General features: G+C 35.7%; 1 protein-coding gene across 1 annotated transcript in view; it reads left to right on the forward strand.

The window, feature by feature from the left end:
• The first annotated feature begins 7,232 nt into the window (after window positions 1-7,232).
• Window positions 7,233-12,138, forward strand: part of Phyhd1 (Phytanoyl-CoA dioxygenase domain containing 1) — a 140,927-nt gene continuing 136,021 nt past the window's right edge. Inside the window, exon 1 of the mRNA XM_018538554.1 lies at window positions 7,233-7,558. The gene's annotated coding sequence lies outside the window, so the exon portion shown is untranslated. The remainder of the gene's footprint in view (window positions 7,559-12,138) is intronic.

Raw genomic sequence — 12,138 nt, forward strand, 5'->3', positions numbered from 1 at the left:
CTGTAATTGGATCGCCTGCTCGTTAGTCCCGAATCGACCTCCGTTAACATCCGAAACGAGTGCGCATACGTGTTTCGCGAGGCCAAGGGTAAAGGGGAGAGAGTGCAAAAGTGTGAACGGTATTTGGCAGTGGAAACGGCGGAAGTGGGCACGGACGAAAAGGCATGGTGGGGCAGGGAGAAAAAGAGACAGTGATGGCAGGAGAGAACCGCAGTTGAGGAGACGGTGGAGAAAACCGCTTATTCAAATTGTACGATCAGCAGGACCAACCAGCGAAGCAGTACTGCTTCAGGAGAGCGAATATTAGAAATTCAATGGCCACCCGGTATTTGCATGGGCGATCGATACGCCAATCACGGGAATTTATTAAAAAAGTATGGAGAGATTTCGTCCAATTAAGGAAGCGCGATAGACGTGAATCGAGCCTGGGCCCCGAGGCGATTACAAGTTAATTATCTCGTTTAACTGCGCGGTTAAATGGAAGAGCGAATGAAATTTTAGCAAGCCGTCGATTATCATAAATGGACTTGCGATTATTAGGACGGGTAGGTGCATCGTTAATTCAACTTTAATAAACGGGTAACGCTCGTTAAAGACACTCGGCGATACGCTTTACATTTTAATATTTTTTAATAAAATAATGTTACGCGCGCGCGTGCGTGCGTGCGTGCGGGCGTCTCAATTTTACGAATTCTTGCCGTATTACACCACGCTTGGAAACGGAATAAAGCAATTAGTAAATTTTTATGTCCAATTGAGCTGGTATAAAGCTATGCATCGGTTTTAGCTTTGGAAAATCGCGCTAAAAGGTTCCTTTAATTATTGCTGATAGTGAAACGCGAGTAGTGAAATGGCGCGATTATGCATTCAGGTATTGCTAATAATTTATAGAGAACATATTCTTATTGTAATATTTTTATAATTTTATATGTGCGTGAGAGAAGTTATTTTTATAAGTTCCTTTCTTCGCACACTTTCTAATATCATTGTGTATCGTAATAGTATTTGAAATTTGTGATAAGACGGATATTTGTCTATTTAAAGGCGATTTTTAGAGTTGATAGAATAAGTAAGTGAATAAGTAAGAAAGTACCAAAATACACAATTTAATATTTAAGACAGATGGTACTGTCAAGCAGTTAAGATAGCAATATCTATTGTACCCCCAGGGATGACTAACCGCACAATCATTTAGGCTTAGCGTATATACGGATTCAAACTCAACACATACTGTGGACAATCCCATACGTTTACATTATTACATACATTCAACGTGTACACACGGTTCTGTGAACGATAGCGTAATAGACATTTAGGGAACAATAGAAGCGAGATATTTATTTAAGAATAATAACAAAATTAACAATATGAATAAGAATAAGACTAATAGATATGCTTGATGTAATCGGAGCAGGATAGCAAAAGCTAAAACTCGCTTTTTCATATTTTTATTCCTTAATTCATTCCTTAAATAAAAAATATATTATCACAATATATTACCTGTATTAAAATAATTTGTGCCATTTTAAATTAATTACGGTCGCAAATGATTTTAGTACTAAATTAATTCAATTTTCAATGCAGCGCATATTTTTAATTGCTGTCAAATCAACAGCTAGGCTTTCAATTTGCGACGTGTTTAAGAATTTTTTTTGTATTTAATTAAATTTTTTGATTTAATTAAAGTTGTGTATTTAATTAAAAAATGTTGTTTTTAGTTATATATGTAAGAATTGTATTAAATATTCATTTACGTTAATGAGGAGGATTAATGTTTAATGTTGATAAATAAAGAAATAAATTAATAATAAAATTAATATGCATAAGTAGTGCTTTTCACTAAATGAAACAAACGCGTTTACCCGGTGTGGATGTTGTGTAAACAAAGTTCCATACTCGTAATTCAAGTTGTTTAAAGCTGAGTTTATAGTTGAAAATCGTTAAATTCTCTTTCGTCTATTTTCTGCTGTTGAGTGAAAAAGCTCAAGTTTATTCATTAGTTCCCGACCTTAGGTACATAATAAATTTACGTGGGTAAACCGATGATAATTTCGTACGTTACCGCATGCTCTAAATTTCATATTCATCAGTTCATAACACCGTACAACTCTTGGTTCACGAATATCATGCTGACGTGGCGCGAACGACGTAATACAGCCGGATACTTAACCGTACTTTCGCCGAAGTATACGATCTTGCCTTTTCGATATTTGCACGACAGTCAAGTACCGTCGAGTGGCGATGATATGCTACTCCCGGTATAATGGATTTTCGGCAGACAGCCGCACAAAGGAAGCGGAAACGGGCCGTGTGTGCCGCGGGTGTATGGGCGGACGAGTTATTCCGTTTCGTTATTTCGCGATAAATCGTATCGATTTCTCGTCGATTATGATTCGCTTGTAAATCACGCTCGTTGCCGACCGGCGGGGTCAGCCAGTCCAGCGAGTGCACAGCCCATAAATCGCGAAACGAAATGAAAAGAGCGCGGCTACCGCGATGTGAACGGGGGGGATGAGGACGCGGGACTCTCTGCCCACACCGCTCTCTGGTCGGTGAGGCAGCGAATTAAAAAATAAAAAGGAAAGTTTGATGCGCCAATTCCCCCTAACGAATTGCGGTGCACGGTGCGTGCACCATAGCGAGCCCGAATGCGCTCGCTCGGGTATTTGCGATGCGACGTAGTCCGAAGCCGCGCGGTCTCGTCGAGCTTTTCGGCGACGACGGCATTTAAGCACCGCGCGACGGGAGTAAAACGAATCGTTTGTCGCTTTAAATATTCACACCCGCTTTTTCCGCGTATGCGAGCCTCTTTTCGTACCGGTCTCGTCGGGGCAGGTTTCAGCCAAATTTCGTTTTCTGCCATTGGATTCTGTGGAAGTAAGACTTTTATCAGGTGGACTACGTTGAGATTAAAATCAGTTTTAGAAATTGACAAAAATGATGAAAATATATTTTATAGTTAAAGAATTACAAAAGCGAGGACCTGAAAACACTTTTCTCTTTACGTAATATTGTAATAATAAGATGTAAAGGTTTCCGTCTGATTCATTTTTTTTTAAGTGCTGCAATTTTAATAATATTTTTCAAGCCCCATTTTTTAAATTTTTGTATAATACAATATTTATTCCAATTATTAATTTTTATTTGTCTTAAAATAGGAATATGATCTTAATTACGTTCGTTAGGAATATCTTAAAGAGATATCCTTCCTGAATCAGATATCTTCAATTTATGTTATTATATAATATTACAATATATTGTGTATCAAAGTACTTGTAGATTAAATCATTGAAATGTTTGTAGCATTAATTTTATGATTTAACAATAGTTTGCACGAGAACGATGAATAATGAAATTTATTATTTATCAATACATATATTATAAATTGGAATATAGAAATTGTTATTGTGATTTTATCATCATTGTATAATAATTTGTAATGACTTTTTTACACACGACGTGTTATAATATTATTATCAATGATATAAATAATAGATCTTTGAAACTCGATATTATATTTCGTGATATTTTCAGATTTATGATATTATTGATTTTCTGATCTTAAGAGAGTGGCAGGTTATACTTAATTTTATTCTTAAACTTTTATCTTTGAATTTTTAATTATTCATATTTTCATTTCTTTAAATTTTTAATTTGTTTATATTAAATATTTAAGTGTATCATGTAACTTCTCTTTTTAGTATTAATTTAGTAAAATTTTCAGCAAGAGGATTGAAAGTAATATTCTAAAATAAGAGTACATTAATATCCACACAAGCCGCTTTGAGAGATATTTTTCATTAACTGAAATTGCGTGATTCCGCCGCAGGAAGTACAGCCAGAAAATTCCGAAGTCGATCGATCGTTGGAATAAGGGAACAAAAAAAAAGGCTCGGTCGGCGTATTATAGATATATATGTATATATAGTATGGATATATATATGTATATTTAATGCAGATGCAATGTGCGTAACAAAAATAATAACTTGTCTTGATTACTATTAATCTAAAACTTTGTCTTAACAAGATGATTTGTCTGCTTACATCTTTCGGAACGAATAGGATAAAAAGAATAGTTTACTCATGTTATTCCTTTATCAAGAATACTCTACTACAAACTTTCACGATATATGATATATTTATCCTATAATATTTTCGATAATAAGTGCGCATCGATACATTCGCTACAGGATTTCGAGATAGAAAGGCAGACGGCAGCAAATACTGAAACGGTCGAGTAATCAAAAGACTTTTTTTCCGTGAATATTCGATACATCGTCTTTTTTCATTGCAGCACAATGTTATATTTATTGCTTATCGTTTATTTCCTCATCTCTAACAAGACGTTACATTCGTTCTAAATAAAAATAAATGTTATTACGAAAACAAGGTACACGATACTACCATGCTCGTCAATCCAACAATTTGTACTATTTAGATAAATTACATTTATATTTTTTGGCGATATTAAATAAATATTGTATAAATATGAAACGAAGAATGGGAGGTGTATATATTATTGTGTACAGGGAATAAGTATAATAATTTTTGTCGACATGATAAGATTACACGTATTCGAATAGTCTGAATAAACTATTTTTCGCTGTGCGCTATTTATGCTACTGACATTCGATTGATATTTCCTTCTCTTTACGATAACTGTAAATTGAGTTGCCAAGGGAATATCGATGCTTTTCGAACTTGGCGCAGCGTTTCCTAAGCTGTTTTATATTTGTAGGATGGGGCACAGGCATGAGGTTGACGGCAACACGGTTGAAAAGGGTTGAAGATGGTGGCTAAGGGTAGTGACAGGTGACTGATGAAAGCTCTCCGGCTCGCAACTACATTTGGGAGTAAGCATCAGGATCGTCCTCTTCTATCAAATGCGTTTCTTTCGCGTGTTTGTGGAACTTGAACTCAGCTGAAGCAACCATCTTCTCTGCCATCTCGATATGTTTCTTTTCTTTTCCATTACTTTTCTAGTCCATTGATAGCTTAAAATCAATAAGGATTCTCCTCACTATGAAATTCCATTATTGACGTGTAACAATCGTTATTTATATCCAGAACTTGGACTCATTTCTGTTTTTGATTTTTTTAAACGATGATTACCTACATAATGAACTTTTCTTTACCTTGGAGAATTTATAATATTCAGTCGATATGTATAATATTACTCGAGAGAAATATCGCAAGTAGGATGGTCATTTAATGTTTACACGACGCTTCTGTACGGTTGATCGATTATTGCTTAACGTTGTTTCACGCGACGATAGATTCGATCGTCTCGTTACGCTATCGGAGTAAGACGACATCCTTGAATGTTCTTATAGGGAGAGAGGAATTAAGAGTTCGATAATTATATTTTCTACGTCGCATCATTAAAGTGTCAGGCAATTGTAACGTTTACTATTGTTAAAGACTACAGATTACACGTTGTACAATTACACTGTACGTGTAATACGAATGTTAAAAGCTTTGTACTTTACACATTACACGATGTGAATAGACAAGATTTAATTTTATTATGTATGGTTTTGCACTTATGAGGTTTTTCTTCAAAAGAAAGCTTTTAATCTGCACCGTGTGTGTAGCTTGCAAGCTTTTCATCTCTGAGCGTCGTAATGATGATAAAACGCTCGCGATAAAGTAACCTTTTTGTACAGCGTTAACAAACTCGCAATAACGATTTCCGCGACGGACGTTAATGAAAAGTCCGTCGTAAAGATCGGGGTTGATACGGGCGCGTAATTACGCGATACGATCGCGCGCAAAATAAGTTCGGTCGGTGAAGACGAGCTCGTCATTAGCCGTCAGGGAGGCCAGGGTACATTTTGCATCGCGCGCTGGCGAACGTCAAGCCGATTATGTTCCGCGTCACCGCCACAAGCGAGGCTGTAATTGGGGACCGCGTTATCCGGTCAATCGTGAACGCCAGCGGCGGCGGAATTTTTAGCACAAATCAGCGGTATGTGGAATCGAACCTCCTGACGAGCGTGGCCAGCGAGGGCTGGCCGGCCGACGATCCGCTTTACGCCAGGGAGTGACGTTTGACGTGCACGCGATAGCTGCACGGCCTATCGGTTATTGCTTAATGCTGTTTCACGTGCAGCGAGCCCGATATGTATGGTTTCATTATGCCTTTTACCAGCGGATAAGGCTCTTTTGCGCAACATCCCGATATGCATATTGGGTGTCCAATGTTGGATTTGAATTTTTTTTGTGTTTAATGTTTAATGTGTTTAAGTGCTTAACCTACAAATTTATATTACTTCGCATAAGTCGAAAGCTTTCAAAAGTTATTGGTACTGATATTTATTTTTTACCAAGAAAATTTATTATATTAATAACTATAAATTATTTACGATCTGTAAGTAATGCAAGAGAGAGAGTACTATTATGTTAATCAACATTTATTCAAACATTCTAAATTTTTTAAATTAATTTCGGATTGAAAAACCAATTAAAATCTGTTGATGAAACAGAGTAATTTAATTATTTGTTATTTTATATTTATAAGAATCTCGAATAATTTAATTATTTGTTATTTTATATTTATGATAATTATATTAATAAGAATTATATTCTATAGATTTTATTTTATTAAATACCTGTATTTAGTACATATAAAAAATGACCCCTCTCCTTCCAGCTTCGGATTATAATCTTTTTATTCATGTGGTTTTTTTTGTTTCAGATATAACCATATCTGATATTCCCCCGTCTGTGGCGCAAAGGCATGAAGTTAGGCGCGTCATCGAATTCGCTGATCAGTTCGCGTCGCGCAACGTCTTGAGTGGCAGAGTCTCGATTGCTCCGCGTTTTTCTGGCTTTTTTATCGTTACCGTCCGAATGTCGCGGAAGAACGAGTGTCGACAATGTAAGATCTAACGACGGGCAATGACATCGATACCAGTAATCAATTTACGCGATCCAGTTAAATGTGAACAACTCGTAATTGTCGCCCGTCGCTCCCCCCCTCCCCAGTGACTTTCGAAAAATTCGTTTATTACAAAGTCTACACAACGCACGTGTCTATATACTCGAATTTCGCCAACTATTATTTCTCAGTCAGGCTGCGATTCTTTGGAGCGTCCGAAGTTTCGTCTTTAATTCGTCCGCCATGTTTACTGTTGCGCCGAATCTTGAAATCGTTACGTCACGCGTCCTCAAGTCACGACGAATAACTTAACCGTTAACGGATGCGCGTTTATTCTGCTCCTATTCGTTCCGTATTCCCGACCTTGTCTGTCCGAAGAGCTCGTTCGTCACACGCGGGTTTTGCATCGTATGATCGAGTGTTGAGATTGAACGTCCAACGAATATACACAACGGTCGTTTTAATCTATCAATCCGGTTCTTTTTTCCACGTCGACCGCGTCCCGTCGGAACAACGTGTTGACACGCGTATCGCATTATCTTGCGTGTTTCGCGTTATTCGCGAGTGTGTGATCGAACAGTGCGAGTTTATCCGCGATTGTATATATCGAGGAGTATTAGGAATCGTCGCAACGGATCAACTCCCTGTAGAGAGAATCCTACTGGTCTACGATAATCGGTGAGTACTTGTCATTTTTCATTTTATTTCTTTTCTCCATTTACTCTTACTTCTTTTACTATTTTTTTTTTTTTTATGAAAATTGTATGAATAAAATGAGAGTTGAGATACACGTTTGCGTTTGGAAAGAATTGATATCGTGAATTTTAACCGTTCTCGTGTAGTTTATATATTGCGTTCGTCGGCTTTTATTTTTATCATTGGTGCATCCAAAAAAGTATGCGTTGTCCGATCGCTCTCACAGAGAAAAATTTTATAAAAATTAATCTCTGAATTTTTGCCTTCGTAAGAGAGAAAAGGGAGAGAGAGCGTGTTTCTATTAAAACGTCTTTATTAAAAATATATTGAAAAGTTTAAGAATTTTACACTGAAATACAATAAAATTATACATATATAATGTATAATATATCGGAAATTATAAATTTATACGTAATATAATTGATTACTTAAATTATATCTTAAACATTATTTATTTCCACGTTTTGAAACACTGATACATTAAACAAATAAAAATGTTTTCTTCACAATCCTTTGTTTTAAATATTACAAGGGTCTACAAAATCTTGTTACGATGAATATTCTATATTATAATTTGGTCGTCACGGGGATGTGGATTGGATCGATAGTGAAATCAAAATTGTCTCGTTAGCAGATCAGTATATTTTGTTTTTCTTATAACTCGATCCTTAACAATACAATACGTGTCGAGAAACGGCGACAATAATGTGTCGTATCACTGTCTCGCGACTTGTGTTTACAAAAATCTATTTATTTCTCGGTCAGTGAAAATGATTTCTGACTTTACATACAGACGCGATTTTCTATTTCTTTTATTTTTCCCGATGCAGCGTGCAACGTTCGTATCAAGACGCGCGATTATACGTCGGTGGTCTCCAGCTGTATTGACGATTCGATCGAAAATGTACTGCGATGCACCGTAATTGTTAAATTAATAATTACATGCCATTTAAATATTTCGGCAACCGTTAGACTCTGATTCCGCTCGTTCGCTACCTGATTCGCGTGTTTACCTTTCTTTCTTTCTTTCTCTCGAACAGTTAAGCGATCTTTAGAATTAAATATAATATATATGTATACGTATATATAGATATAATTTTCTCGGATTCCATATACGTTATTTTCTCCGAATATTTTTATTGAATTGCAGCTGAGAGATGCAGTAGCGATGCGTTCGCCACATTAATATGTTTCCTTTTTTTTTTTGCACGAAGGATGATTTTGTTAAAATATCTAAAAATTAGAACAGGTACAGATTTGGAAATAATCATGATAGTTCATCTAAAAATTATATTTTGAATGCTCTCTCTTTCTCAAACTGATCGTTATATTCGTTTTATCATCAGCCTTTAGTGTCCTAAATAAATGTTTTTAAATTGATATCTAATTTATTTAATCAGAATCGCCTTTTTCGCGTATCTGTACAAAAAACAGGTAAATAAAATTGATTTATATGTTTACCACGCACGTAAAAGACTCACATGTTTCCTACCGTTAGTTCATGTACACATACACGGTCAGTCTCGTTGTCGCATTAACTATTGGCTCCGAGGCATTACCATATCTCCTGATCATGTGATGTCGCGCGTTTTCTCTTGCATGCTGTAATAACGAAAGAAAAAAGTAGGAATAAAAAAAAGAAAATTATATGATCGGGTGGTATAAAGATTTCGTTAGATTGAATTTGCCATTCGCTATTTCCATTCAAAAAAGCACAGATAAAAATAATATTCCAAATAAGTGGCGTAATATATATATATATACACACGTTGCACGAGTAATAACTTTTGCGTCCAAATTGGGGTTAAGTTTATCGTCATTGAATTTTGCATTCGTAGCCAAAATTGATATCGATTTCGTCGATTGTATTCATGCTAAAGCACAGCTTTCATGTCGAGGAGAGAAAGAATATCCTACTGAAAAGCTAAGAAAATCTTTAGGAAAAGTTAAAGAAAGAGATCGTGGTTTGTTAAATAACGGTTTTTCCGGGACGTTATATTTCGATGACTTTACACAAACGGCGTACATTTATATTCCTGAGGTTAATATTAAAATTAAAATATTAGTTACGGGACAGATAATATTGAAATGTAACTGTGTTGCTAGCTTATCCACGAATATTATTGACAGCACGATATTACCCGTCAATTCATTTAGAATACGTGTTTACGTGCGTGTAGGTGGATGTTTAAATAAAATATGTCAGCGAGCGTGCATACACGGATTCGTATGCTGTGAAAACGCACGAGTTTTTCGGAACAATGAAAATTACGTCAATCTATTATATTTGCCCGTGGCAGATTTACGATCAACTGATGTTTGAGTTGCATACGTAGGTATTGTATTTTTCACAATTTCCCCTAACACGTTATACATATAATAAATTGGATGAGATCAGCCCTTTTTAAATCTAGATATTTTTCTAATCATCTTGAGGATCCATAGACTTGTGCTAATTAATGTGAACGGGTAATTATATTTTTATATGTATATGTATAGAAAGGTTTTTATATAAATCGCAATACAGAAATATTTTAGTGGACGGGTAGCGATAAAGCGCGCTTTATTTTTAAAAATAATTTTCTTGTGTTTTTGAAAACGCGTTTGCATTTTGTTTTCTAGTAATTGCAACAATACACGATATAATAAAATTTCATTTAACTAAAAATAAGCGGAAACGAACAATATTATTTTATACCATATGAAATTGCAATACGTGTTTATATTGTTATATACACACATATGAAAAACATTAAGAAATACTTAATTTTCAAAACTTTAAAAAGAAATTTTAATTTTACATTATTACAAAATATATATATATATAAATTTTGTGTGTGTGTGTCGCATCACTACGGAATAAAAATTTTGATCTTATACAATATATATTTGCATCTGCAATTTACACGTATCGATATAATTGCTGAATTAAATTAATGCAGCTATTAAATTGTATTGTGGAACTGTATTACAGAATTATAGTCAGGTTTTTTGCGAAAAATGAAAATTTAAATGACTCACGCTATTCAAAGATCTTGACGTATATTTCCTCTTGTCAAGTTTCTTCCGTGCAATAATTTTTCGTACCACTTACTCCGCTCACTTTATTTTCTTTCAAGATCTTTGCAATCCTGGATAGATTGCGATTTGTTGTGAAATTAGGTCACAAGAGATGGTAAAATAATTTCGTCGTTTATATTTTAACAAGTAAATTATCACACAATACACTTTGTATGATAAAACTCTTTTCTGTTTCTTTCCTTGTTATTTTCACAAATCTACTTGTGATAAATTATTGTCCATAGATTAATAATTTTTAAAAAAAGAACTTTTTTACTTGTTTCGCTCTGTATATCTCTGTATATCTCAACTTTCCACATTGCTGACTTACGCGGTCACGTAGATCGAATTTCGATAGTTTCGTTTCTGTCTGCGTGAATTTTTGTTATCGTAGGTACAGAGATTTTCACGGGAACAATGCGATAGTACTGAAAAATGCTGTCACGGTAATCCGATTTTTTAACCATTGATAAAACTCAACACTTCTCAGAAATTGCGTATATATTTTGTTTCTCTTTTTCCTCTTGTTTTTTTTTCTCTCCATGTATATTTGTTTTTACCAAATCTTAAAAAATGAAACATTTAAACACAGAGTTTATTACAAATTCTATGGGGAATATTATTTATTTTTTATCTTATAACAATATGAAAATACATTAATTTTAATTTAAACAGATAAAGAAAAAAAACAAACAAAAATCACGAAATAACCTGTTTGTTACTCGTTTGAGCAATTTATTCAACTTTACTTGATTTTACCGGATTAACTATGTGGTCGCACTTTTTTTTTTTTTCTACAGCGAGGAATAGTTGTACTGCAATTTTCGTGTTGGCAGAGCAGTTTTAACGGCCTTGTATTGTATCGCGCTAGCTTGTGTCGCCATTGTCGTTTCTACATCGTTTCACGAATTACTTCGCACCATGTAGGTAATTCCCGGCTCGTACGTCGAATTGGGTCACGCGTTTATTCCAGAGAGCTGAAGAGCAACGGGTCCCCATCCACATGGAATTTCCATACCGTAAAGTCGTGAGGGAACGACTGCAGCAGGGTAAGCGAGCGCGTTATCCATGGCAGAAAGCGCGCGCGAAAGAATGGCGTGCCGGCATTACGACTTATTAAATTCAACCGCCTCTGTCCCTTTCGCCCTCGGTCACTCGGCGCGCGAACCCTTTCCGCTCCGTACGTTTTACCATCCTTCGGCATTTTCTCACTCTTATACGTCGCTCTTGCGTAAACTTACCGTAATTTTATGGCGATTATATCCGCGTATATATCCCGCCGTCCGTGACCGCGCGACGTGACGTTAATTACAACCCCGGACTTTAATTTCAAACGGGTGCGATTATTAGAATAAGCCGCGCCGCAGACCTCGTACCGCGTGCGTTATTGCGGCATGTAATTATACATATATAATCCCGTGGATCCTCCGGGAGACGTTCTAGGATGATTCTAGGCGAGCAGGTGGTGCAGCGATTCATTATCAGATACGTGCTGGGTTCAT

Source organism: Cyphomyrmex costatus, unplaced genomic scaffold (genome assembly GCF_001594065.2).
Source record: "Cyphomyrmex costatus isolate MS0001 unplaced genomic scaffold, Ccosl1.0 scaffold193, whole genome shotgun sequence".
Lineage (NCBI taxonomy): Eukaryota > Metazoa > Arthropoda > Insecta > Hymenoptera > Formicidae > Cyphomyrmex > Cyphomyrmex costatus.